Source organism: Podarcis gaigeae (assembly GCF_964106915.1).
Source record: "Podarcis gaigeae genome assembly, chromosome: 3".
Lineage (NCBI taxonomy): Eukaryota > Metazoa > Chordata > Lepidosauria > Squamata > Lacertidae > Podarcis > Podarcis gaigeae.
Window position 1 is genome coordinate 80,918,496 of NC_139680.1, and position 25,237 is coordinate 80,943,732.

At 42.1% G+C, this 25,237-nt stretch overlaps 1 long non-coding RNA gene across 1 annotated transcript; it reads right to left on the bottom strand.

The window, feature by feature from the left end:
- Positions 1-488: 488 nt before the first annotated feature.
- Positions 489-8,215, bottom strand: LOC310841667. The gene is made up of 3 exons (XR_014562671.1): positions 7,834-8,215; positions 6,559-6,715; positions 489-695 (listed from the first exon to the last, which is right to left on the bottom strand). It is a non-coding gene; the product is annotated as an uncharacterized lncRNA (long non-coding RNA).
- Between the last annotated feature and the right edge of the window lie 17,022 nt (positions 8,216-25,237).

Consider the following 25,237-nt stretch of genomic DNA (forward strand, 5'->3'; position numbering starts at 1 on the left):
CTTTAATGAAAATATGCAGATTATTCATCTGCACAAATGCCATTTCAGTGATGGCATTCAGGACCAAATTATCTCCTATGCATATTTTAAATTAATCAGGGGGAGAGGGGAGTCATTTTATGAATGCTTAAGATGCCCTTTGTTTTTGTGCTTTAACTAGGTTTTCTCTTCTGAAGTTGATATTTGTGACATTGTGGAACTTACATATGCATTTGTTGACTGACAGCAGAAACACTTGCAGCTGCAGACATTAGCATCCCACTCCCCCCCCTTAATTGTCTTGTTCCATTCGTTTGTGTGTTTATTTTCATGCAAAGTTGTTTCTTTGTGTTGTCTTGTACTTAATTCCTGGCCTTATTTAAAAGCAGACAGTTTTCATCTTAATCAGATGGAGATTTTTTGTGTGTGCACACGCGTTTCATTAATTTCAACCTTTTGCTTTTAGTGGCTGGTGTATTTTTTCTGAACATTGTTTTTTGTCCCTATAAAAATCTGCTGGCTAGGAGTGTGTGTGTGTGTGTGTGTGTGTGTGTGTGTGTGTGTCTATGTGTTTGGGAGTGAGCTGCTTCTTACTTTCCAAAATGGCAGCTAATGCTTTTAACTGTTTGGTGCCATCTGCTTTTGTTGAGCACAAACCAGAATTAAAATCACTCCCATCAGAGACTGCTCACAAAAGACATCTGCTGAGCATATAACTGTGGGTAAAAAAAGAAGTACCGGTAAATAAAATGCTGTTTTGTTTTTTAATGGGATCAGAAAATGATCAGATACTCATATTCAGGTTGCAGGACACCTGTTATTACTGATGTAACAGACTCAGAAGGCATTCAGCACCTCCAATATAGATTTAATCTCTGCAAAATATCTCCAACTTGAATGCTGAGCTCATAGTTAGGACCCCAGTTCATAAGTTTGCAAAACTATTCAGTCATATAGAACATTATTATATGCAAAGGACCACCCTGTCAATGTTATGTGCAGCATGCATTTGGCACCTCTTTGCCTTCATAGCCATAGAACAAGAAAACCAATGGAGGAGAATGTCTTTAGAATGATAAGACGGGGCAGAGGTGTCTTATATTCAATTTACACCCAGAATAGGATTGCTGTTAAATTGCTTTGCACTGACACAGAGTGACACAGTACCCAAGGTTAATAAATCTATGCTGGTGAATTGATACCATTGTGCATAACCTTTACAGCCATGCTGAAGTGAACCTTCTGCTCCCCCCCTTTTTTGCTGCACCTTCCCTCCTGCTATAGGGTGGGTTTTGTTTTTGCTAGTACAGTGGTACCTCAGGTTACAGATGCTTCAGGTTACAGACGCTTCAGGTTACAGACTCCGCTAACCCAGAAATAGTACCTTGGGTTAAAAACTTTGCTTCAGGATGAGAATAATAATAATAATAATAATAATAATAATAATAATAATAATAATAATTTTTTATTTATACCACGCCCTCCCCAGCCAAGGCCGGGCTCAGAGCAGCTTACAAGCAATAATAAAAACAAGATGAATGATTACAACTTAAAAACAAAAATAAAATACAACATTAAAATAATGGAACATTAAAATATTAAAATGTAGCCTCATCGCAGGAGAAGGAAAAGAAAGAAAGAGGAGAAAGAGAGAGAGAGAGAGAGAGAGAGAGAGAGAGAGAGAGAGAGAGGGAGGGAATCAAATTGGCTCCAAGCCAAAGGCCAGGCGGAACAATTCTGTCTTACAGGCCCTGCGGAAAGAAATCAGATCCTGCAGGGCCCTGGTCTCATGAGGCAGAGCGTTCCACCAGGCCGGAGCCAGAGTTGAAAAGGCCCTGGCTCTGGTTGAAGCCAATCTAACTTCTTTAGGGCCTGGGACCACTAGGGTGTTATTATTTATGGACCTTGAGGCTCTCCGTGGGGCATACCAGGAGAGGCGGTCCCATAGGTACGAGGGTCCTAGGCCGTGAAGGGCTTTAAAGGTCAAAAGCAGCACCTTAAATCTGACCCTGTACTCCACCGGGAGCCAGTGCAGCTTGAAAAGCACTGGGTGAATATGCTCCCATGGCAGAGACCCCGTGAGGAGCCTCGCTGCAGCATTCTGTACCCGCTGGAGTTTCTGGGACAGCTTCAAGGGCAGCCCCGCATAGAGCAAATTACAGTAGTCAAGCCTGGAGATGACCGTCGCATGGATCACTGTGGCCAGGTCGGGGCGGGAAAGGTAAGGGACCAACTGCTTGATGCGGCGAAGGTGGAAAAATGTAGCCTTGGCTGTTGCTGTAACTTGCGCCTCCATGGAAAGGGAGGCATCAAGGATTACACCCAAACTCTTAACGGAAGGCAATGGCACTAATTGGGCCCCCACAAGAGAAGGGAGTTGGTCCCTCAACCCCATGCCATCCCGACCTAGCCATAGGACCTCTGTCTTCGAAGGATTTAGTTTCAATCGGCTCCCACGAAACCATCCAGCCACAGCTTCCAAGCATCTGGTCAGTGTGTTCGGGGCCGAGTCAGTGTGGCCATCCATCAGCAGATAGAGCTGAGTGTCATCAGCATATTGGTGACAGCCCAGCCCATCGCTCCGGATAATCTGGGCAAGGGGGCGCATAAAGATGTTAAAAAGCATCAGGGAGAGAATTGTGCCCTGCGGCACTCCACACACCAAGGAGTGGCGCAACGACATTTCCCTCCCTAATGCCACCCTCTGTCCCCGAACAGAGATAAAAGAGCACAACCAGTTATGGGCTATGCCCTGTATCCCTACGTCTGCAAGGCGGTGGTCCAGAAGATCATGATCGACCATGTCAAAGGCTGCTGACAAATCTAAAAGGATCAGCAGTCCTGACCCGCCTCGATCCAGTTGTCTACGGAGATCATCTGTTAGGGCAGCCAGAGCCGTCTCCGTCCCAAAACCAGAAACGGAAACCGGACTGAAATGGATCTAATGCCGATGTTTCCTCCAGAAACCTACCAAGCTGTTCAGCAACCGCTCTCTCAATTACCTTACCCAGGTATGGAAGATTTGAAACTGGGAGGTAATTGGATAGGTCTAAGGGATCTAATGAAGTTTTTTTTAAGAGTGGACACACCACTGCTTCCTTCAATTCCCCTGGGAATGGCCCCGTGTCAAGGGACAAATTGATAATTTCAACCAGGGGGGTCCGCACAACATCTGGACACTCCCTAATCAGCCAAGATGGGCACGGATCAAGGAGGAAGGTGGTGGGCCTACCAACTTGGAGGAATCTATCACATCAGTAGGGAGTATCCGATCGAAATGGTCCAACACTGGACCTGAAGTCAGTCGAGGGGCCTCCAGTTCAGTCACTGTATCTAAATTGGCGGGAGGTCACGGCGGAGCAACAGGACTTTCTCCGCAAAAAAACTCGCGAATGCCTCACAGCTGTGGGTCGAATTTGTGCTTAAATTTGGTTGTCCTCCTAAGGACGTTAATTACCTAATTATTTTAAAAAGTTGTGCCGGGTGAGAGCTAGCGGATGCAATGGAAGCTGCAAAGTAAGATTTCTTAGCAGCTTTCATAGCCATCTCATAGGCTTTCATAAGCGTCCTATAAGATGTTCTTGAGGCTCCGTCACGAGTCCGTCGCCATACTCGCTCTAGCCGTCTGAGATCCCGCTTCATTTTCCGGAGCTCCTCAGTAAACCAAGGGGCCCGGTTTCGACGGGGTCGCAGAGGGCGCTTAGGCGTGATCTCATCAATGGCTGCCAAGAGCCGGTTATTCCAGTCCTCAACAAGGTCATCTAATGAGTCGCCAGGAGGAGCAGGGTTCCGCAAGGCTTGTCGGAATCTATCAGGATCCATCAGTTTTCGCGGACGAGCCCAAATGGGTTCGCCACCCGAGCTGGGGAGGAGCGGGAAGTCTATCTTGGCATTTCAGAGCGTAGTGATCAGACCATGGCACTTCCACAGCAGGGAGCATGATCACATCTATGCCAGCCCCAAAGAACAGAAATTGTGTGGTGGCGATGGGAGGCCCCATTAGCTAAAGTGGTACCTCAGGTTAAGAACAGTTTCAGATTAAGAACCGAATCTCCGGAACGAATTAAGTTCTTAACCCGAGGTACCACTGTAATCCTTTTAGGAGCTGAGTAGATTGGGGGAGGGGGGAGCCCTTGACATTTCCGTTTTTATGCCTACCCCACTTTTGTTGTTTAGTCGTTTAGTCGTGTCCGACTCTTCGTGACCCCCTGGACCAGAGCACACCAGGCACTTCTGTCTTCCACTGCCTCCCGCAGTTTGGTCAAACTCATGCTGGTAGCTTCGAGAACACTATCCAACCATCTCGTCCTCTGTCGTTCCCTTCTCCTTGTGCCCTCCATCTTTCCCAACATCAGGGTCTTTTCTCATGAGGTGGCCAAAGTATTGGAGCCTTAGCTTCATGATCTGCCCTTCCAGTGAGCACTCAGGGCTGATTTCCTTAAGAATGGATCGGTTTGTTCTTCTTGCAGTCCATGGGACTCTCAAGAGTCTCCTCCAGACCATTATTCAAAAGCATCAATTCTTCGGCGATCAGCCTTCTTTATGGTCCAGCTCTCACTTCCGTACATCACTACTATATGCTGCCGAAGTGAGCACGCCTACCCCACACTACAGGGTTATTTATTTTTTATTCTCTCTCTCTCCTTATTTGGTCAGTTGGCATTCAATGCTGGCAGGTAATGAAATCTAAGAACTTAATTGACAGACACTTTGAGGCATTATGGGCTTTAAGGGCACTCCTGATTCACATTCCACTGCCTTTGACTTGTGGGGATCTTTGGGGCTGCCCTTTAGGCCTGGCATGCTGGGACCTAGGTGTGCATGCTGGGTACACATACTCAATTCTCATTTAGCAGTTAGGGAGAATTTAGAGATTATTTTCTCCCAATCCCTGGCTGGGGAGCCAAATCAAACCTACCTGCCCATACTTACATAACTTGGCATAACTTCTGTTTTCATATTTGAATAACTATTAATCTTTTTTTTTAGAGTAATATTTATTGATATTTCAAAAAATTACAAAAAATAAAGAAAAAGAAAACAGAAAAACAGAAAAATAAAAACAATTAAAAAACAAGTCAATCTTTCCATGTCTCATCTTCCATTTGCTTGTTTCCTTGACCTCCTCACACCTCCCTTTTTTGTATTCTAGTTCAATTAGTTATTTCAGCAAATCCTTTCCATCTTTGTTTTTATCTTAATAATTTATCTTAATATATTGTAACTTTACATTCTCACCCATTAACAATCCATTTTTACTTAATCCTTTATAACATTACTGCTAAAACCACATAACTTCATTGCAGCATCCTTCTAACATTCCTTAATTTTACAATTTTTCTGTAAATAATCTTTAAATTTCTTCGAATCTTCTTCTACCGACTCTTCTCCCTGGTCTCGGATTCTGCCAGTCATTTCCGCCAGTTCCATGTAGTCCATCACCTTCATCTGCCATTCTTCCTGGGTGGGTAGATCTTGTGTCTTCCAGTACTATGCAATAAGTATTCTTGCTGCTGTTGTAGCATACTGAATAACTATTAATCATTGCTCTGTCCCTCAAGTCTTCTTCTATAGTGTGTTGGCAAAGTGGAACGAGAGTGCTTTGTAACTATCAAAATAAGTCCCTCTGTTACCAAACACAAGGTATTAATTAAAAGGCAAACTCTTGGATGGTGATTTTTAGATTCAGAGAGGATTATCAATATTGATTCCTAGAGCTGAAATTCTTTCTGACAAATCAGACTAAGAAGCAAACTGCCTGCATTACTAAATTGCATTCTTTCTTTCTTTTTGCAGCAATCTCAAGTGAACTCCCCTTCATTTCTCCTAAATAAGCAAATGATTTATTATCTATATAAATTCATGTGCATGAATGGGCATGTTCTATTTCAGTCCCGCATAGTCCCTATGAGAAGACTGTATCAAGTCTACAAAACCTCCATGAAGTTTTTCAGAGAGTCATGAAGCCTTGCCCTGAAGAATTCTCTATCCCCAGTGCAATGTGCAATATATTAAACGAATGCAAATCTTCTCTATACCCATGCAAATTGAGTGCGAGAAAATAACTTTCATTTCACCATTAGGAACTGATATGTGGGCTTTGCATAAGCATAAATAGGGATACAAAATACAAAGCCAGTTGAAAATCATCCTCGGGATGTTCCAGATGAAGAAATGAAAATTGCTCCTTGATTGCTATAGAGCTTTAATGGAGTCTGCTCCAAGCTCTTTCCCCCACTTCCATTCTGTCAAGTAACAATTGTTGCTACAGAGGATCAGCCAAAGGCATGACTCACTCCTCTAAATGGAAGAAAGCTAACCTTGGCATCCTTTATTATGCAGCTCATTAATAATGCAGTCCATAATTCGAAATGGCGGGACAATTTGTCCCCATGGAAATAATCCCAACGTAAATTTGTTTTGTGGTAGCCAAATCTTGCAGGGACCCAGTATCTCAAGTTTCCATACCTCAGATTAGGTCTTTAATTTACTTACACCCAAAGCATTTTTAAAAGAGGGATGCACCGATATGAATGGCATAGAAGTGAGAGTTCTGCTTTGAAGAAAAACCCTTCTCACCAAATAAGAAATTACTAGTCCTCTCTGAAATCTCGTTACATCTTCATCGGCTGAAACAAAGAGATACCAATCAGAACCAAGCAGGAAAAATAGATGTGCTGTTCTGTTCAGATGACATTCAAAGAAAAATGCTTGAAATGTAGGTTTTTGAAGATCTCTGTGGGAAGACAGGATTGTTAGAGCCGAAGCATAAAATCTCATGCTGAGCACAGTTTTCCTGGTTGGAAACACACAAACACTCATATTAAATCAATAAGCCCAGAAGTTATCTAGAATACTTCAGTCAGAAAAAATAATGCTGAAGATGCTATTGAACTTTCATAATCCTATTTACTTGAGATTAAATTCAGCGTTAAAATCTTCTTTGGATTCTAATTTATCTTTCAGATCACTTGAATAAGTTGGTTCTTACTTGATGTTTTCCAGACCTATAGTTATGAAAACCTTTAAAGCAGGGAGGCAATCCGTTCATAGGAATAACTGAAAAGGTGACTTAAATGTGAAAGAATTAAACTGAAACCTTTTGTTAGACAGAAATTGGCACCAGCTGCTGGCAGAACAACTGGTAGTTAATTTATAGGTGATGGTTTAAAACATTGTTTTCTTATTACTTTAAAGTTCAATCTTAAATAGTTGGTAGAGTGACATTCAAAGATGTTCAACAACTGCCTGGTCTGGCTCGAGTCAGCAGCATGGAAAAGAAAGAGGAGAAATATGCTTTGGGGAGGGAACTTAGTTCAGTAGTAGAGCATCTGCTTTTGGATCCTCCCACTGCCCAAACTGGATCTGCCTTTCCACAAAGGAGAGTTGCCCCACTACCTTGATTATTTTGGTTCCCTTTTCTGAACCATTTCCAACTCTACAATATCCCTTTTGAGGTGAGGTCCGCCAGACCCAGATATGAATTTGCGTCAGTCCGCGGCAGCTGGGGGAGGATGGGCCAAGGAGTGGACCTGGCTGCCAAAGTTGTTGCTCTGGTCTGCCCCCAGGGCATTTAAATAGGCCGGCACCACTCTTAGCAACGCAGTTGGCCCGGAACGTCATGAGAGAACATCATGGAGAAGGAAGAAGACCCAGAGAGAGGGTCCTCATGAGATTGTTTATGATGCAGTACAGGAGCACCGGGAGCAGATCCACAGGGATCACCAGGATTCTCTGCTTTTGAGGAAGTGCGCTAGTGGCAAGGAGCAAGGCGCAGGCTCCCTGAGCAGAGCATCGGCAGCATCGAGCCCTCAGAAGAGCTGAAGGCTCTTGGCTTGTTAGCCGCCCAAGCACCTTGGTGTGTTGGTTAGCTCAGGCGCCTTTAGAGGAGTCCTGCTCTGGTGTTCTTTGTCTTGGTGGATTGGCCGTGTGAAGAGGCGAGAGGGAACAGCCTGTCTGCTACTACCTTCCAGAGGGCTCCTGTTCCAGTGTGATCATTAGTGGCACTGGTGAGAGGGCTCCTGCTCCCTGGGGAGGGGGTGCTGCAACTGGGTACACAAGTCCATTGATGAAATCACAAAGGGTATCATAACATGCACTTGTTCAAGTCGCAGTGAACAAAGTAATCCTGATAGTCTTCCTTTTCACTATTCAAGCATTTGCAGAGACCATCTCTTGTCTTCAAGATCCTGAGGATTACCAATATAGATGAGAACGCTAATGCTGTTGGGCTCTCCCATTTGTTTCTGCGGGGATATTTTATCAATTATTCTTGTTCAGTTTTTACCCTTGATGGGATTTTGCACAGAAAGTTGCTTCGCAAGCATTAACACTTGCTATTAAATCATAAATCTTCAGGTTTTCCTCATTCTGTTGGCTTTTAGTCTATTGCTTTTCAGGCCCTTGCTTCCTGTTTTCCAAAGTTCATTTTCTACCTACATAATCTCTTTTCTTTACAGATTTCAGATTCTTTTCAGCTGGCTTGCTGACCCACATTAGCATCTTCTGTCATTTTGTGACACAAACCACCCCATAATGAACATGGATCATATCGAATGGTGCTTCAGGTACGTCTCCTTCCGCCGTGCGTTTTCTAAACTGTCACTGCATCTAATCCATTCTCAGCTAATCATTTGGCATTCGCATCACGCTTCTGGCGTCTAATTTTTTGAGCGCATCTCCATGCATATTTCAGGTCTGTCAGGAATATGACGGACTGCCTTTTATTCACTTACTGAGGTACACAGAAAAAGCCCTTTTCACTTTTGATCTGAAAATTTGCTACAATTAAGTTGAGACAGGAACACAATCAAATGACTGGTGCGAAACACAGTTAGTGACAGCAGGCAAAGTACTTTTTGCCAGTAAGCATTAAACTTGGGTTTTTAAAAAAGCTGCTTCTCAGAGGGACTTACTGGGTTGACCGAAAAAGACACAGGGGGAGGGAAAGATTCATGAACAGATATTAATCATGATTCAATTAGCAGTCAAAAAGGCCTTTCAGCTTGTGATAAGGGCTTCCCATGTTTACTAAAGTTCCAAGATGCTTGAAGACTGTGGTTATTATTGCTGTTAATTATTATGTGTATGGTAGGTACACTACCTTGGAGCTGGATGGTTGTCAGTGGCAGAAGTGTGAACTTGAGTCCCAGATTTTGCTATTCACTAGCACAGTCTCAGCAGCTGAATGCAGATATTTTTGGATGTGTGTGAATAATAAGTGTTTGGTGGCTCTCCACATTTGGTGGTCTACAGCTCCCATCATTCTTGACCATTGGCCTTGCTAGCTGGGGCTGAGTCCAACAACATCATGTTGCTGCAGGCATTTTTTGTTTCCCTCTTCCATTTCTGCCCGAGGGGATATTGCACACACTAATTGTTTGTGGGCAATAAACCATCCTGCAAGGGTGGCTGTTTTGTGCAAGTTATAGGAGGAAAATATAGAGGAGAGTTGTTTCAACATTCTTTTCCCTCCGCATGTTTCTAGGGAGGACAATACATTAAAATGGAATATGGAAATTTGTCTAAGAATGGATGGCTAATGGAATTAAAAGGTCTTATAACAGCTGCTTAGGGTACTCTGGCCTTCTGGCTGAATGTGGTGCTGAAACACTTCAATTATTATGAAATCTCCAGCAGTTCAAAATAAATCATTTAGGCTACTGCCAAACCAAACCCTGTGATTGTTCTATATAACAGCAACTGAAGACAGACTATCTGAAAAATGAATCAAATCAATAGAAGACAGGTAACATTAAACCACAACAACAACAACAACAAACACCATCACAATACTAGGGAAATTGTGTTAGTAAATAAATATTCATGATTACTAGTTATGTGAATGCATTCATTCATTAGGGCAGAATTGTAGGGAAATCATGGTAATAGTTTGGTGTATGTAGCCATTCCCAAACTTCATTATTATTAATAAAATCCTCATTTAAATGTTGTCCAACGCTTAGCATATTTCTGGATATGCGCACACAAAACTGCAGGCATTTGGGGCTAAGGTACTCTACTTCTTTCCAACCCACAAAATGCATCAATAACTTTTTACTCTTTTTTCTGATCTTAATTATTTCACTTGCTTAATTTGTTAATCTATGTACGGAAGCTACCGCAGAAGGGTGCTCTGAAGCGTACTAATGCCATATTTGCTGTCTCTGCCTTTGAAGCCGAGTGCCCTGGCTCACAGCAGATTCACCTGAGGCTTGTTAGTCATGCTCTTCATTAGTCCAACATTCTCCTGGGATTAGCAGTTGTCTTCTGCCCAACCTCTTTCTCGGTGGAGATGCTAACTGCCCATTTAATTGCTGCACCAAGCCTAGAGAAATGCACTCACCCTGACAGGAGTTCCTAATGCAGATTAAACACATTTTTTAAAAAAAACAAACCAATATAAACATAAGGGGACATTTAGTGCTGTCGCATCGTGTTAATAGTAGCACTCAATTATGTAACTGTGTGTGTACACAGAAATGTAATGCACAAAAATTGGGCACATCTAGGCCAAACTTGTGAATTAAATGCACTAAGAATGGGAATGAAAGCTAAAAGGTGCTGTGTATGAATGATCTGGCCCTTCTCAGCTCCATTCAAAGACCCTCTGGTCCTTTCTGCCAGAACTTCTTCCACCCCAGTCACCATGACTACAGGCTTGGCTGAGGAAGACACTCTGGTCCCCAGCTCTGCACTGCTTTACAGGCAACGGCCAATTTAGGTGTGTCCAAATAACATGTAATTGTCCGCATGTGAAACCCAGAAGTAGCCCTCAAACATCATAAAGACATCACCAAAAGGGGCAGAACGGGGTGAGGGTGGCAAGGACTTACACATGCTCCACCGACACATTGTGTAGCATTAATTTGAGAAGCGCAAATTAAATAATTTCTCATTAAAATGTAGGAAAATACATATCTGCATGCTATAACGTAGTGTGGGAAGAAGAAACTTGAAGGCTTGTTGAATGCTAGAGTTACTGTGAGTTTAGAGGCTCTGGCTACCCCCTGTAGTGTTACAACCTTAATAAACAATTGGAAGCCAATATTAGTCCTGCTTAGAAGCTAGAGGACATCTCTAAACTCTGCTGCAACATTCTTGGCTGCTCCATGGTGAGCAACAAGTTTCAGAAGCCAGCCAAGAGCAGTTTATGCGCCACCCTTCCCCATCCCCTTCCTGGCAATTGTGCAGAAGGTTCAATCCCTACCAGGTAGGGCTAGGGGGAAACCCGGTATCAAACCCCTGAGAACCACTGGCAGTCAATGTAGTCAACACTGAGCTAGATGGGCCAACGGCCTGGCCTGATAGAAGGCAGCTTCCTATCTACAATTGCTGGATTCTGATAGATATTGCAAAGAGCACTTATTCTTCTCCTGTTGGAAGAAAAATGTGCAATATTTAGCATATCCAGTTAAAATGGGCAGGGAGCAAGAGGTGATGGGAAAGATCTCTGCCTGAGGTGCTGTAAAGGTTCTGTTAGGGTAGACAACATGGGCTAAACAGACCAATACTCCGACCAGTTATAAGGCAGTTTCCTAGAAACATATGGATTCTAAAGCAGCTTTCTTTGCTGTGGTTACTAGTCCCCATTAGTCTTGCACTTGTAGGTCAGGTTAGGATCAGAATTCACAAGAATCTGATTTCTCACATCATAAAACAGCATGCAAACACAGTGCTCCCCCCCTCTCTCTTTTTTAAAAAAAACATTTTTATTAAAGATTTCTTGGTTTACAAAAGTATGTGCAATGTCTCTTTTTTCATGTTACATTTTCTACAGATCAGTTTCATTTGTTGAGACATTAGTGTTACATTAGGGGGAAGAGGTGGAGGGGGGCACAGTGAGTGGGGTTGGGTGGCAATGCTTCTATTCTACTTAGTGTATGTGTGGGGTTTTGTGTCAGCGTCGCTTGGTGAGAGAGGATGGGACTTTGATGTAGTTAGTCAGGGCCAGCCTGCCCAATGAGGGCAGGTGGAATGCCAAGTGTTAACGTCCCACAGGCACCCAGTTGCTGGTAGAAAAGTGGTGGCGGCAGCAATAGCTTCTGGTGAGATCTCACTGAAATGTCAAACGACCTCAGGTCTGCCACTGCTGCTTCACATGTGCTGCCTCACAACCTAGCTGTTGGCGGCAGAGTGGCAGCACCTTCCCATTTCACCTCAGGTGACAAAAGAGGAGGTACCACCTGTGTCATACATTGAAGGTGAAATCTTATATACTTTAGTTGCAATGGCTGCAGAGCTCTAAGTTTTAGCAGAAGCTCAGTTATCAATTAAAAACAACAACAACAACAATTGTACCCCACCCATCTGACTGGGTTACCCCAGCCATTCCGGGTGGCTTCCAACATATATAAAAACACAATAAAACATTGCACATTAAAAAGCTTCCATATACAAGGTAAGACTCCTCGGAAAAGACCCTGATGTTGGGAAAGATTGAGGGCACAAGGAGAAGGGGACGGCAGAGGACAAGATGGTTGGACAGTGTTCTTGAAGCTACCAACATGAGTTTGACCAACTGCGGGAGGCAGTGGAAGACAGAAGTGCCTGGTGTGCTCTGGTCCATGGGGTCACAAGGTCGGATACGACTAAACAACTAAACAACAACAATACAAGGCTGCCTTCAGATGTCTTCTAAAGATTATATAGTTACTCATCTCCTTGACATCTGATAGGAGGGTGTTCCCCAAGGTGGGCACCACTATCAAGAAGGCCTTCTGCCTGATTCCCTGTAGCTTCACTTCTTGCAGTGAGGGAACTGCCAGAAGGCCCTTGGTGCTGGACCTCAGTGTCTGGGCTGGAAGATGGGGGTGGAATGTCAGATGCAGCACCATTATGGTAGAGATGCTGGAAATGTAAATATGGTCCTCTGGGTGATGATAAGGAAAATAGACAACAACAATACAAAAATAGGATTATATTATTGATTTAAGCCCACAGATAGCAATTATAAACTTTTCCTCTTTTTTCAAAGGGGAAATGTGTCAGAGCAACCAGGGAAAGGCAATGCAGCATAATGTGTATATACAACTGATTGTTTCATATGTCTACTGTTATGAACATCAGAAGGCCATTTCTAAATGTTTCATTTCTGTTTCACAGTGGGATTTAATGAAGTTGCTTCACACCAAGAAATGTCAAAAGTATTACTTAAAAACAACAATATAAACTTAGCACAAAGCCAGGATGGCTGTTCCAAGCTCACAACTTTCTGTAATAGCCTCTTCAAGCCCTCATTAAAACCTAACAGCCACTCCATTTTATCTAGTCTATCTATCAAAAGATCTTTTTAACAGAATTCTGCAATTCTAGAAAAGCACTGCTGTTCTAAATTTTTGTTTTAACACCCAATTGCCCTTATGTCTCTGTATTACTGCTTTAACATCCGTATTTTCTATAAGCATGTCATTTCTTCAATGTGCTTGCCATTCAGCTGTGCCCCTTTCTCTAGCTTCAGAACGAAGCAATCTGAAGCAGAGCAGAGCATCTGGAGAGATTGGTGCCATTTTACTCTGCAAAAAAATGACTAATGTTTTCTTATGTTTCTTGTAGCTGCCTGATTATATGCTTTTCTCTCTCTCTCTTGCTCCTTTCCTTCCCCTCCCAGTGTTTAGAGATTTCCATGTGCCAAATTCTAATATTGAAGTAAACTTTATTGAACTACAGAGTCATCCCTGAAGTATACATACATGGCTGAACGTCCAGATCATTTTAAGAACAAAGCAAGGCACAGAGTCAGAAAATAATATAGTGCTACCTGTTGCTTGGAGGTGCTACAAACCCAATTGTTCCGTTTCCTTTTCTTCAACATCTCACTAGAGAAGGCCAATCAGCAGGTAATGCATAGCCACATTACCATATTTATAAAATGAACCACATTCATGTGTGTGTGATCCAGATTGGGACAAATTAATAAAGCCCAAGTTAACCCTAGAAGAGTTAAAAGATGCCAACCTTTGTTCCACAAAGAAGCAAAGTAAACTGAGATTAAAGAGCTAGCTGTTCAAAAAGTTCAGGATCATATACATGGTACTGGCTTCCAAAATGAAGCTTCTCTGTTGGAAAATATTTGCTTAAAGCTATTTTTGACTAATAGATTTAAGTACTTCAAGTAATTTGTACGTTTCATGGTTTCATTTTCAATATACCAGCTAGCTTGGTTTGGATGTGAATGAACATTTTTTTCTCGTTGAGTTAATGATCTTTGTTTCTCAACTGCTTATATCCCTATCTGTAATCTCAGAAGATTTTGAAGCTAGAATCCAAAAGAAGTATCTTATATGACACGCAGAAGGGAACAGAGAAGTCAGTTCCTCATATCCTTGCTTGGATTGGTAGCTAGAATTCCTTCTCAATTTTTAGGTTAAACTGCTAGAAAATCCTAAGCTTTTAACCAGTTTTGACTGGTGGAAGCTTTAGGAGGATGTATTTTAGGGCTTAGTAATCAGCATGCTTTATTGATAGCTATTGGTAGCTATTTTTATTTGCCGGTCTAATATTGTTTTTCAATTACTCCCTTGTATTAATTTCACATGTACTTTCTATGCTTATATCTCAGTTATTGCCGAGTATGTATATTTTCATCATCTCTGTGCTTTGATCCAAATACATTGGAAAGATTTATTTTATTTTATCTGATCCTGGTCCCTTTCTGATCATCACCACTACCTCATTGGGGCAAGATAAATAGACTATTTAAGGACCTATTTTCATGCTAGACCAGGAGTGTCCAAGATAACAAAATCCCTACTGGGAACTATTGTTTCAACAAAGAACAACCCAGAGTTTGAAAGGTTTTATGCAAGTATTGCCAGATCCTCACTGAAAGAGGGAAGGGAGATCAGTGGAAATTGGTTCCCTCCCCTGTCCTCTTATGGAAGTCTCCCTCCGGGAAGAGGGCAAGATTGCAGGTTTTTCTATTAGTAGAAATACATCTCAGCAGTGCAATCCAGTGCCTGTTTACTCAGAAGCAAGTCTCTTTTAGCTTACTCCCTAATAAGAATTGCAGCTTAAATAAAGATTTAGTTACTTTTGATCCTTGTCACTCATTGCAGCATTTTCCCATCAAGTCTAATTCATTCCCTTGACTAACCTTGAGTCTATGTAACCCGTGGTTCAAGGTGCAGTCTTCCTGGGCCATTTCTTAGCTTTCTTATCTAATACCTGTCATTTATCCAGTGCTGTGTTCCAATTCAGTGGTGCATGGTTGCTCTAATCTCTTACAGCAACATCTTTAGAATAAGGAACAGGTGTTGAGTTGTAAAGCTTAGACAAGGCAAAATCTGTCAGTTGACATATTGTCTGTTTGTAACTATGGCTTTAAAAAAGCATGTAGCATAAGCCCATGTGGCTCTTGTTTAAAGGATGCAGTCTGGAGCCGGGCCATGCCTTTAGCCCTGTCCATGATGCCAAGTCTTAAAAACAAAACCACGTCTGCAGTGGCCTGTATCAAAAAGCCAATCTGCCAGCTCCACACTGCATGTGTAGGGGCTCCATATGACTGGGGGCCCCAATTGTGAGGATGTCCTCATTGCACAGAGCCGCTGCACATGAGGAGAAGCTCACCCAGTGGAGTCATTGTCATGAAAAGAAGACCCGGTAATGAGTGTGGGGCTAAAAGCACATCTTTTTACCTGTGAGTAATCCCCACTGAAGGTATCTGAAGAAGTGTGCGTGCACACGAAAGCTTATACCCAGAACAAACTTAGTTGGTCTCTATGGTGCTATTGGACAATTTTTTAATTTATTTCGACTGCATCAAACCAACACAGCTACCTACCTTAATCTGCAAGAATCTACAACATTTGTTTTGGGGCCTAGCAGAAAAAGAGATATAAAAAGGTAACTCTTTACCCCAAACTCTAGCAATGAGCTTGAGCAACATCTATTCACTGAGGTGGATCGTGCTCTACTGTCGATAAATTGGCCCAGAATGCTCACTGGGAAAACAAAAAACAAAACTTGGAATGAGAAGCTAAACTTGTGTATCTCCAGTAAGAGAATCTATAATGACATCACTCTGCAAGACTCTGAAAGCCATTTTGCATAGAACATGTTAAAATTTCACAGCAGGGTGTAAATGTAAGATTATTGTTTTTACTGCTACCTGAATGTTATAAGCCATTTGCCTCTCTCTGCATCTGTATTCATTATCTCCTGCATTTATGCTTTATCCAATTTTCCAATATAGCCTAATAGTCATAAGATCTGTCTCTGCAATTTAATTCTAAAATAATTATAGGATATAAATAATTTTTTATATATTCTTCCATCTTTTATTGCTAAATCAGTATTTTCTGTTGGGTTTGCAACATACACACCCTTTCCTGTATCGGTAGTTAGCACTATGATTTACGGCTTTATTTTCTTCACTCTTGAGAATGGACATTTCCCATTGTGTTCTAACGGAAGCCTGAAATGTACCTGGTCTTGACTAATAGGAAGATATAGATTGAAAGTATATTTCTTGGTTCAGGATATATATTATGCCTGAGGCATTATACAAATGGGCTCTGGTGTGTAGACAGTCGAAAAAGTTCTGATTAAAGGCCAAAGTCCTATTGTAGAGATAAGCTGCTGGTAGTGGTAGGGACAACAGAATTCAGTAGATGCTGTGCTATACTGGTGGGATGCGAGACACAATATTCTACTAGAGAGCTATGCTGGTGGAACACATCAGATACACCAACATAAGATGTCATAGGTGGAATCCTTCTGTTGGTGGAGATACAGATAAAATGGGATGGACTTACAGATGGGAGATAGGGGTGGTGTGAGGGCCTGCGGATGTGTGCTTGATTTGCACTTCCCAAAACAATATGTGAACTGGAACACAACCATCCTTCAAAATTCGCACTTCTCCAGATTTTGCAATGTAGTTCTCCAGCCACACAATGGGTACAAAAATGCACATATTGGGGCAGAGTGTACACAAACATGCATATATCAGTGAAAATAACAGGTCTGCTCTGGGCTAAACTTAAGTTGAACAAACCCCTCGATTCTTATGTTTTAAAATAGAGCATGCTTCCGATGCTATTTTAAAAGACAAAGCATGTAAAATGCATTTGAGAATAAAATATAATAAAGTGCCCAGTAAGCCTCTTACTGTAGCCAATAATAGCTCTTTAGCAAAGTATAATATGCATTTAAAAAGCAACAATGAATGTTGCTAATGAGCTTTTGGTGTACATTAACAATATTGAGATCATGATATTCACTGTAGCAAGGAATGGGTGAGATCCAAACATAGCCACGCCTAACTTAAGTCACATTGATTTCAATGAGTTTATTCTAAGCATGACTAAGCCTGGATGCAGCCCAATGTATTCACCCGGTCAATACTAAAAATGATGCTCTGGTCCTGCCTTCCCCAATCTGATGATCTCCAGTTGCTTTTGACTGCAACACCCGTCAGCCCAGGCACAGCATAGCTGCACTAGCTGGGACTGATGGGAGTTCCAGTCAAAAATATCTGGAAGGCATGAGGTTGGAAAAAGTTGCTCTGGCCCAGTTTCTGTCCTCTGGTTTCTCAACTCTCAAATTAGTATGTTCCACACTAAAAGCAATCAGATGTCAAAAAGTAGAAACTCTGAAAGGTGAATTCTTTCAAAATAATGTACTGGCAGGGGCAGATGTCTCTAACTTGGGAGACCAAGAATCCAGTTGTACTGTGGAAAAATTGGTATAAATCTTCACCTTGGTCATTGCAGCATTTTATCTTACTGTAACTATTATTGCTTTAGTACAGCATGTTTTATAGAGCACTTCAACACCCATTTTATAGGCTCTTTTGTTAAACACTCATATTGATGTTGCAGGAGAAGCCATACATTATTTTTTTTACTAGTTATTCTCTATTCTCTAGCCATGCTAGGACAGCATTTTACTGTGTTATTCATTCCATGGCCTGGAATGATTTGGGGTCTTTATAGGAAATGCTACGTTTTATCCTTTATACACTTGTCCTTGAAAAAAATATCTAAAACATTATTACATATGCAAACATGAGGCTCTCAAATTGCGGGAAAGTATATGAAAAACTTGATCATAGCTCACCATCATTTCTAAGAGACCACAGATGGACCCCTCCCAAACTGAGTGAATGGGTAGTAAAATGGCAAATGGAATTCAACATAAGCAAGTGTAAAGTGGTGCATGTTGGCGCTAAAAATTTTAATTTCACATATATGTTCATGGGGTCTGAACTAGTGGTGACTGACCAGGAATGAGACCTTGGGGTCATAGTAGATAGCTCAGTGACTATGTCAACCCAGTGTGCATCGGTTGCGAAAAACGCAATTTGCATGTTAGGATCGTTAGGAAAGGAACTGGAAAATAAACTGCTGACATCATAGTGCCATTGTACAAATCTATGGTGCAACTGTATTTAGAATACTGTATACAGTTCTGGTTGTCTCACATTAAAAGGGATATTGTAGAGTTGGAAAAGGTTCAGAACAGGACAACCAAAATGATCCAGGGGATGTCGCAACTCCCTCGTGAATAACGGTAGCAGCATTTGGGACTTTTTAGTTTATAGAAAAGGTGAGGAAGAGGTGGACATGATAGTTATTATGCATGGCATAGGGAAAGTGGATAGAGAACATCATGGACATCATGAGAGAACTCATGGACATCCAAAGAAGCTGAATGTTGGAAGATTTGGGACAGATACAAGAAAATACTTCCTTACACAGCACAATGTTCAACTATGGAATCACTCCCACAGGAGGCAATAATGGTCAGCAACTTAATGGTAAAGGTAAAGGGACCCCTGACCATTAGGCCCAGTCATGACTGACTCTGGGATTGCAGCGCTAATCTCGGCGTACAGCTTCCGGGTCATGTGGCCAGCATGACTAAGCTGCTTCTGGCAAACCAGAGCAGCACACGGAAATGCCATTTACCTTCCCGCCGGAACAGTACCTATTTATCTACTTGCACTTTGACGTGCTTTCGAACTGCTAGGTGAGCAGGAGCAGGGACCGAGCAACAGGAGCTTACCCCGTCGCGGGGATTCGAACCGCCGACCTTCTGATCAGCAAGCCCTAGGCTCTGTGGTTTAACCCACAGTGCCACCTGCTTTAAAATTCGAAAAATTGAGTAAATAGCTATCAGAGGCTGGTAGCCATGATGTCTAAGCCCTGTCTCCACAGTTCTGGAGGTGGTAACACTTCTGAATACCAGTTGTTGGAAGGCACAGGAGGTGAGAGGCCTCTTGCGCTTGAGCTCTGCTTGCAGGTTTCCCACAGGCTTCTGGTTGGCCACTGTGAGAATGGGATGCTGGGCTACATGATGGGCAATTGGCCTGATCCAGCAGGCTCTTCTTGTAACTCCCAACTGCCTTTTTTTTGTGTGAAAATTATATAAGTAAGGATTTATCCCCATCAGTGTATTTGCTTTCTGAGAAGGAACTCAGTAGCACATGCCGTAGAACAATGACTATGAATAATAGCCCTAAAGTGTTTCTTCCTCCTACCCCACTTCTCTTTTGCTTACTCAGATTTTGCATGTGGATAAGGCCAAGGGCTCCCAGCTGTAGTCAGAATTACATAACAAAAGCTTTTCTCTTTAAGGACGTTTAAGGAAAATGTGTCACCTCTTATCAAATCACAGTGACAAAGTTGCTTCACCTCAAATTTGACATGATAAATCCTGAGTCATCTGAGGTAACCTTGTGTGACTGTGTGGTTGTCAAAAGGATCGAACAGCTTTTCCAAACTTGTTTGTTTGTTTCGATGTCTCCAACATTTCAGGTGTCTTTGTTCATATTAAAAGCAATTCTAATAAGAAAGTTTATATTTAATAGGATTTTAAAAAGAAAGCTGAAGTCAAAAACATTTTTATATCAACATACATATTTGTTATATATGATTAGGCTATATGTACAAATACAATAATTGTGGGCAGGGATGCACAAATCTGTCCATTTCAGCTTCTCTTATTTTCTCACTCTGAAGTGAAGTTCTCCAAATTTCAGCAGCTTTTGGCATTTTTTTTTAAGTCCCCATAAAGATTCATCAACATTTTTGTGCAAAGCTCTCGTAAAATGTATATATCTTTTGCCTGATATGCATATTTTTGCAGAACTCTTCTCCTACTACAATGCATTTTATGCTAGTTTCACCAAAATATGCACAATTTTCACTAGGATATGCATTTTATTGTTCACTATTTGGTTGGAGAAGTGCATCACAATATTCAAAAAAGGACAGCTGGATTTTGGTGTGCATACAGTTTTGGAACATGGAAATTCATTAGGTGTGCATTTATAACAATTCTGAATCAAATTCCTCTTTCATCCCTAGCTGTGGGTGTGCAAAGTCACTATGTAACCTCTTTCTCCACATTATGTCTCCAAAACTTCCATTTTAAGACCAATTGGTGGCATATACCTAGGGATATACAGAATGTCCTTAGTTCAGTTCATATCTCTTTTATGTGTTCACTGGTAAGTCCATCATATCTCATTGCCATGTAAATTTTCAGGGGAAATCATTCACACAAACTTAGATATGTACTTGGAAGGTGATCTAAGGGCTGTCCTTCCTTCCTTCCTTCCTTCCTTCCTTCCTTCCTTCCTTCCTTCCTTCCTTCCTTCCTTCTTCTGTATTAGACATTTCGAATAGCTTCTTCCACACAAAGTAAAACTATGTCTGCAATTGGAACATAATGATGTACCATCAATATGTACCAACTACTCTTGGGTAGATCATAGGGGCAAATTAAAAACAATGGCTACTCCCTTTGGTTCTAGGGCAGAGTTGGATTTCACACACAGCCATCTAGTCTCCCTGGCTGGTTACCAAGGCCTTTGTTCAGGAAGTGGTGGGTGGGGAACATGGAAGAAAAATCCATCCATCTGTCCATCCATATCTCCCTACACTAGCAATGGGAACCTATGACTCTTCCAGATGCTGCTGGACTCCAATTCCCATCAGCCCCAGCCAACATGATCAGAGATCAGGGATCATGGGAACTGGAGTCCAACAGGGCCTGGAGAGCCAAATATTCTTTGTCCCCCTTCTATATATTCTGTGCCTCTGTGGTCAGGGACTTCGCTAGATCAGCACTGACCAACCACACTGTTAATGATTTTTTTTTTAAAAAAAAACCAAACAACCCCACACATGATTAACTGTAGCAATTTTTGCTTTCTCTCCTCTGTTGTTTATATCTTCTGGAAGGAAGCTGTGGAAAAATATATTTTATCCAGCACAATAATCAAATTAATTGTACAACATCAGGGGTCAGAGAAATGGCAGAAGTTTAGAGATAAATAAATGAGTTTAAAGTGGTACTAGATCAGATAAAAATCCATTTGTTCAGCTTTGTGAAGGAATACAAACCTTTATACCGCAGGTCAGAAGCCAATTGCTAACTGAGTGGGTTAGGAAGAAATATCTCCTAAGTTATTGTATAATGACGACCAAAGACAAGGTTCCAATATTTCTCGACAATATGTTCCAGTTCAACCTTTGCCTTCAGCTGTACAACCTCTTAAATGAAACAGGTGGCACTGCCAATAAAAGTGATATTTTCCCCACTAACTGTCAGGAATGAAACTACCTCTCCCTGCCACATTTTGGTGTGACATGTCTTGTGGATGACCTTTTAAACATTTTTTTGCCCTGTCAATGACAACAACGAGAGACTTTCCTTGTATAATTAAGCCCTACAGGAATTCTTATGTAATAGAGTGAAAGTAAATAACTCCCGGGGATGTAATCTGCAACCTTATGATACGAGGAAATTTCAGTACAGTGGTACCTCGGGTTAAGTACTTAATTCGTTCTGGAGGTCCTTTCTTAACCTGAAACTGTTCTTAACCTGAAGCACCACTTTAGCTAATGGAGCCTCCCACCGGAGCACGATTTCTGTTCTCATCCTGAAGCAAAGTTCTTAGCCCAAGGTAATATTTCTGGGTTAGCGGAGTCTGTAACCTGAAGCGTATGTAACCTGAGGTACCACTGTGTAAAGTTTTTGTTTGTTACTATGTTATCTATGTTATGTATTTTGGTGTGCTTATGTTGTAAACCACTACCCTTTGATCCATGGATGAAGGGTGGTATAGAGATTTGATAAATCAATAAATCAATAAATAACCAAGCCCTGTAGTTCTTGAAACTTGTCTCATAGTCTTAACTTGATGGCAGATGTGATTATCAGAAAGATTGTTGAAAACCTTGGTTCTGTTTGCACTTAACCAAATAATACATTTGAAATGTGCAATACTGCACTCTATTGACACCATACAAAACAATGGATAATCTCCTTTCAGTGTTTCCATGGATATAGGATTGTTTATTAAACAATATTTCATGTACAGATACTATCACCACGGTCACAAAAATCATGCCTAAAATAAGGGGAAAATCAATGGGCATAATATGCCCAATGTCAAACACCATTGACATTCTATGTGTAGATATCCTAAGTGAGAATTAAATCCCACTGAGTTCAATGAGATCTGCTCTTCAGTAACTGTTTTAAGAGCCCTTAAACACTTGGATCAGCATGACCCTTGAAAATAAAAAGCCTAACTTTGGGGAAACGGTGTGCAGATCCAATATTCATACTAATCAGTCTCACGTTTGGGCAGCAACATGATATTTTACAGGCCCTCATAGGCTCTGGTAGGAATTGCCACTGATATTTTGCCTATGACAAATATCAACATTATTTGGGGAATCCTCGTCAGATGAAACATTTGAAGAATTGAATGGTGATCCAACAGGGTTTCAAGCAGTGGTTTTCCCCCCAGGGTACGCAGTACTGGCACCTCTTTTATTTTTGTTAAAAAGTGTTGCACTTACAAATTCATGGTGAGTAAGGTAAAGGTAAAGGTACCCCTGCCCATAAGGGCCAGTCTTGACAGACTCTGGGGTTGTGCGCCCATCTCACTCTATAGGCCGGGGGCCAGCGCTGTCCACAGACACTTCCGGGTCACATGGCCAGCGTGAAAAGCTGCATCTGGCGAGCCAGTGCAGCACACGGAACGCTGTTTACCTTCCCGCTAGTAAGCGGTCCCTATTTATCTACTTGCACCCGGGGGTGCTTTCGAACTGCTAGGTTGGCAGGCGCTGGGACCGAGCAACGGGAGCGCACCCGCCGCGGGGATTCGAACCGCCGACCTTTCGATCGGCAAGTCCTAGGTGCTGAGGCTTTAACCCACAGCGCCACCCGCGTCCCAGCGGGTGAGTACCAGCACCTATATATATATATATATATATGCTTTCGTAGATTTTCACGGGTACAGGAATGCAGGTTTTGGTGTCCTCGGGTGTCTTCCCGTGTAAAAGTTGGGGTGTCTAGGCGACGTTTCGACGAGGTCTCACTCGTCATCTTCAGGCTGGTGCTTTCGGCTTCTTGTTACTGGAACAGAGCGGGATCTCAATGTTTGAGTTCCTATAAATACTGTAGAGGGGGTGTGGTGTCTAGCCTCCAATGTTCTGGGCAGAGAGGAAGTTCCCAGGCTAGTGTGCCTTTTCTTCTTTTGTTCCTTAATTACTTGAGAGATACCTTGAGTGATTTCTTGAGTGATATCCTGAGTACCACTTAGGTGGGTCATTAGGTGTGGATTAGTTGCTAAAGTCTTTGTGTCTTGACCTCTTGAACTTTGTGAAGAGTTTTCCTGAGAAGATGGCTGTATTGCACTTAGTTGTGCTTTGGCTTGGCTTCGTGTATAGGGGCGAGCTGTGGTTTTGTGGCTTGTGTCAGCCAGATCTGTGTAGGGATTGCAGGGGGGTGCAGCATCCGGAGGTGCCACCATGGATTGGCTACTGGATGGTGTCAGTAATTCATCTGTGGAGAGGGTCTGGGTTTGGGTCTGGTGTGGTTGATTGGTGTTGGCGTTCTGTGTGCCTCTGGATCTGGTGTCAGTTTTTGTGGAGAGGGCTAATTTCCAGATGTCTGGCAAGCGGGATGTGTCGTCACGCTTGTTCATGTTGTGAGGGTGTTTCTCTATCTCGATGGCTTCCATGATTATTCTCTTGTGGTGATGTTCCGTGTTAAAGAGCAATTTGGAATCTGCAAAATTAATTTCGTGTCCTGTTTCTTTCATGTGTTGGAAAAGAGAGGAAGTTTTTTCTTCTTTTTTGACGGCATTCTTGTGTTCTGCGATACGTGCATTTATTCGTCTGTTTGTTTGTCCAATGTACGTGGCTGGGCAGACTTTGCAGGGTATTTCATAGATCCCTTGGTTTTCCAACTGGATTTTATCCTTGGGGTTTCTGAGGATATTGGCTATTTTTTGGTTGGTGCAAAAGGCTGTTTTGATATTGTGTTTATGGAGGATTTTGCTAATTTTATCTGTAGTGCCCTTGATATAAGGAAGGAGGGCCATGCCATTGTTTTCTTCTGTGTCTTGGTTTTTGGGGGGTGTTTCCTTTTGGATTAGCTTCGTAATCCTGTTTTGCTGGTATCCATTGGCAATTAACACATTTGAGAGATTCTGTAACTCAGTTGTCAAGTGGTCTTTGTCAGCCAGGCGTTTGGTTCTGGAGATGAGAGTCTTGGCTACGGAGTTTATTTGTGCAGGGTGGTGGTGTGATTGTGCATGTAAGTAGCGGTTGGTGTGTGTTTTTTTCTGGTAGATAGTGTGTCCTAGGGAGCCATCAGGTTTTTTGTAGATTAGGACGTCAAGGAAGGGAAGTTGGTTGTTGGCTTCTATTTCCATAGTGAATTGTATTTTGGGGTGTAAGTTGTTGAGATGTGTGAGGAAGCTATCCAGTTTTTCCTTCCCGTGTGGCCAAATTACAAAGGTGTCGTCAACATATCTGAGCCAAAGTTTGGGTTTGTGTTCTGACTTGTCTAAAGCATTGGTTTCCAAAATAAAAGCCTCTCCTATCAGTGAAGAAATCCAGCTAAGAATCATCCCCAGAGAAAAATCATCCAGATGCCCCAAACTCTACGGCCTCCCCAAGATACACAAAGAAGGAACACCACTCAGACCAATAGTCAGCTCCATAGGCTCACCTCTACAAAATCTCGCTAAATTTCTCGCCAAGCAACTTCAGCCCTATGCAGAATCCATCTCTTCACACGTACCAAACTCCTTCCAGTTCATAGAAACAATAAAGAAGCAAAACCTACATCCTAATGACCTACTTGTGAGCTTCGATGTTGTATCTCTCTTCACACAAGTGCCCATTAATGAAGCCTTGACAGCTATTCAAAACAAATACAATCCCCCCGAATACATCTTGGACCTGACCAACCACTGCCTAACCAACACGTACTTCATCCACAATGG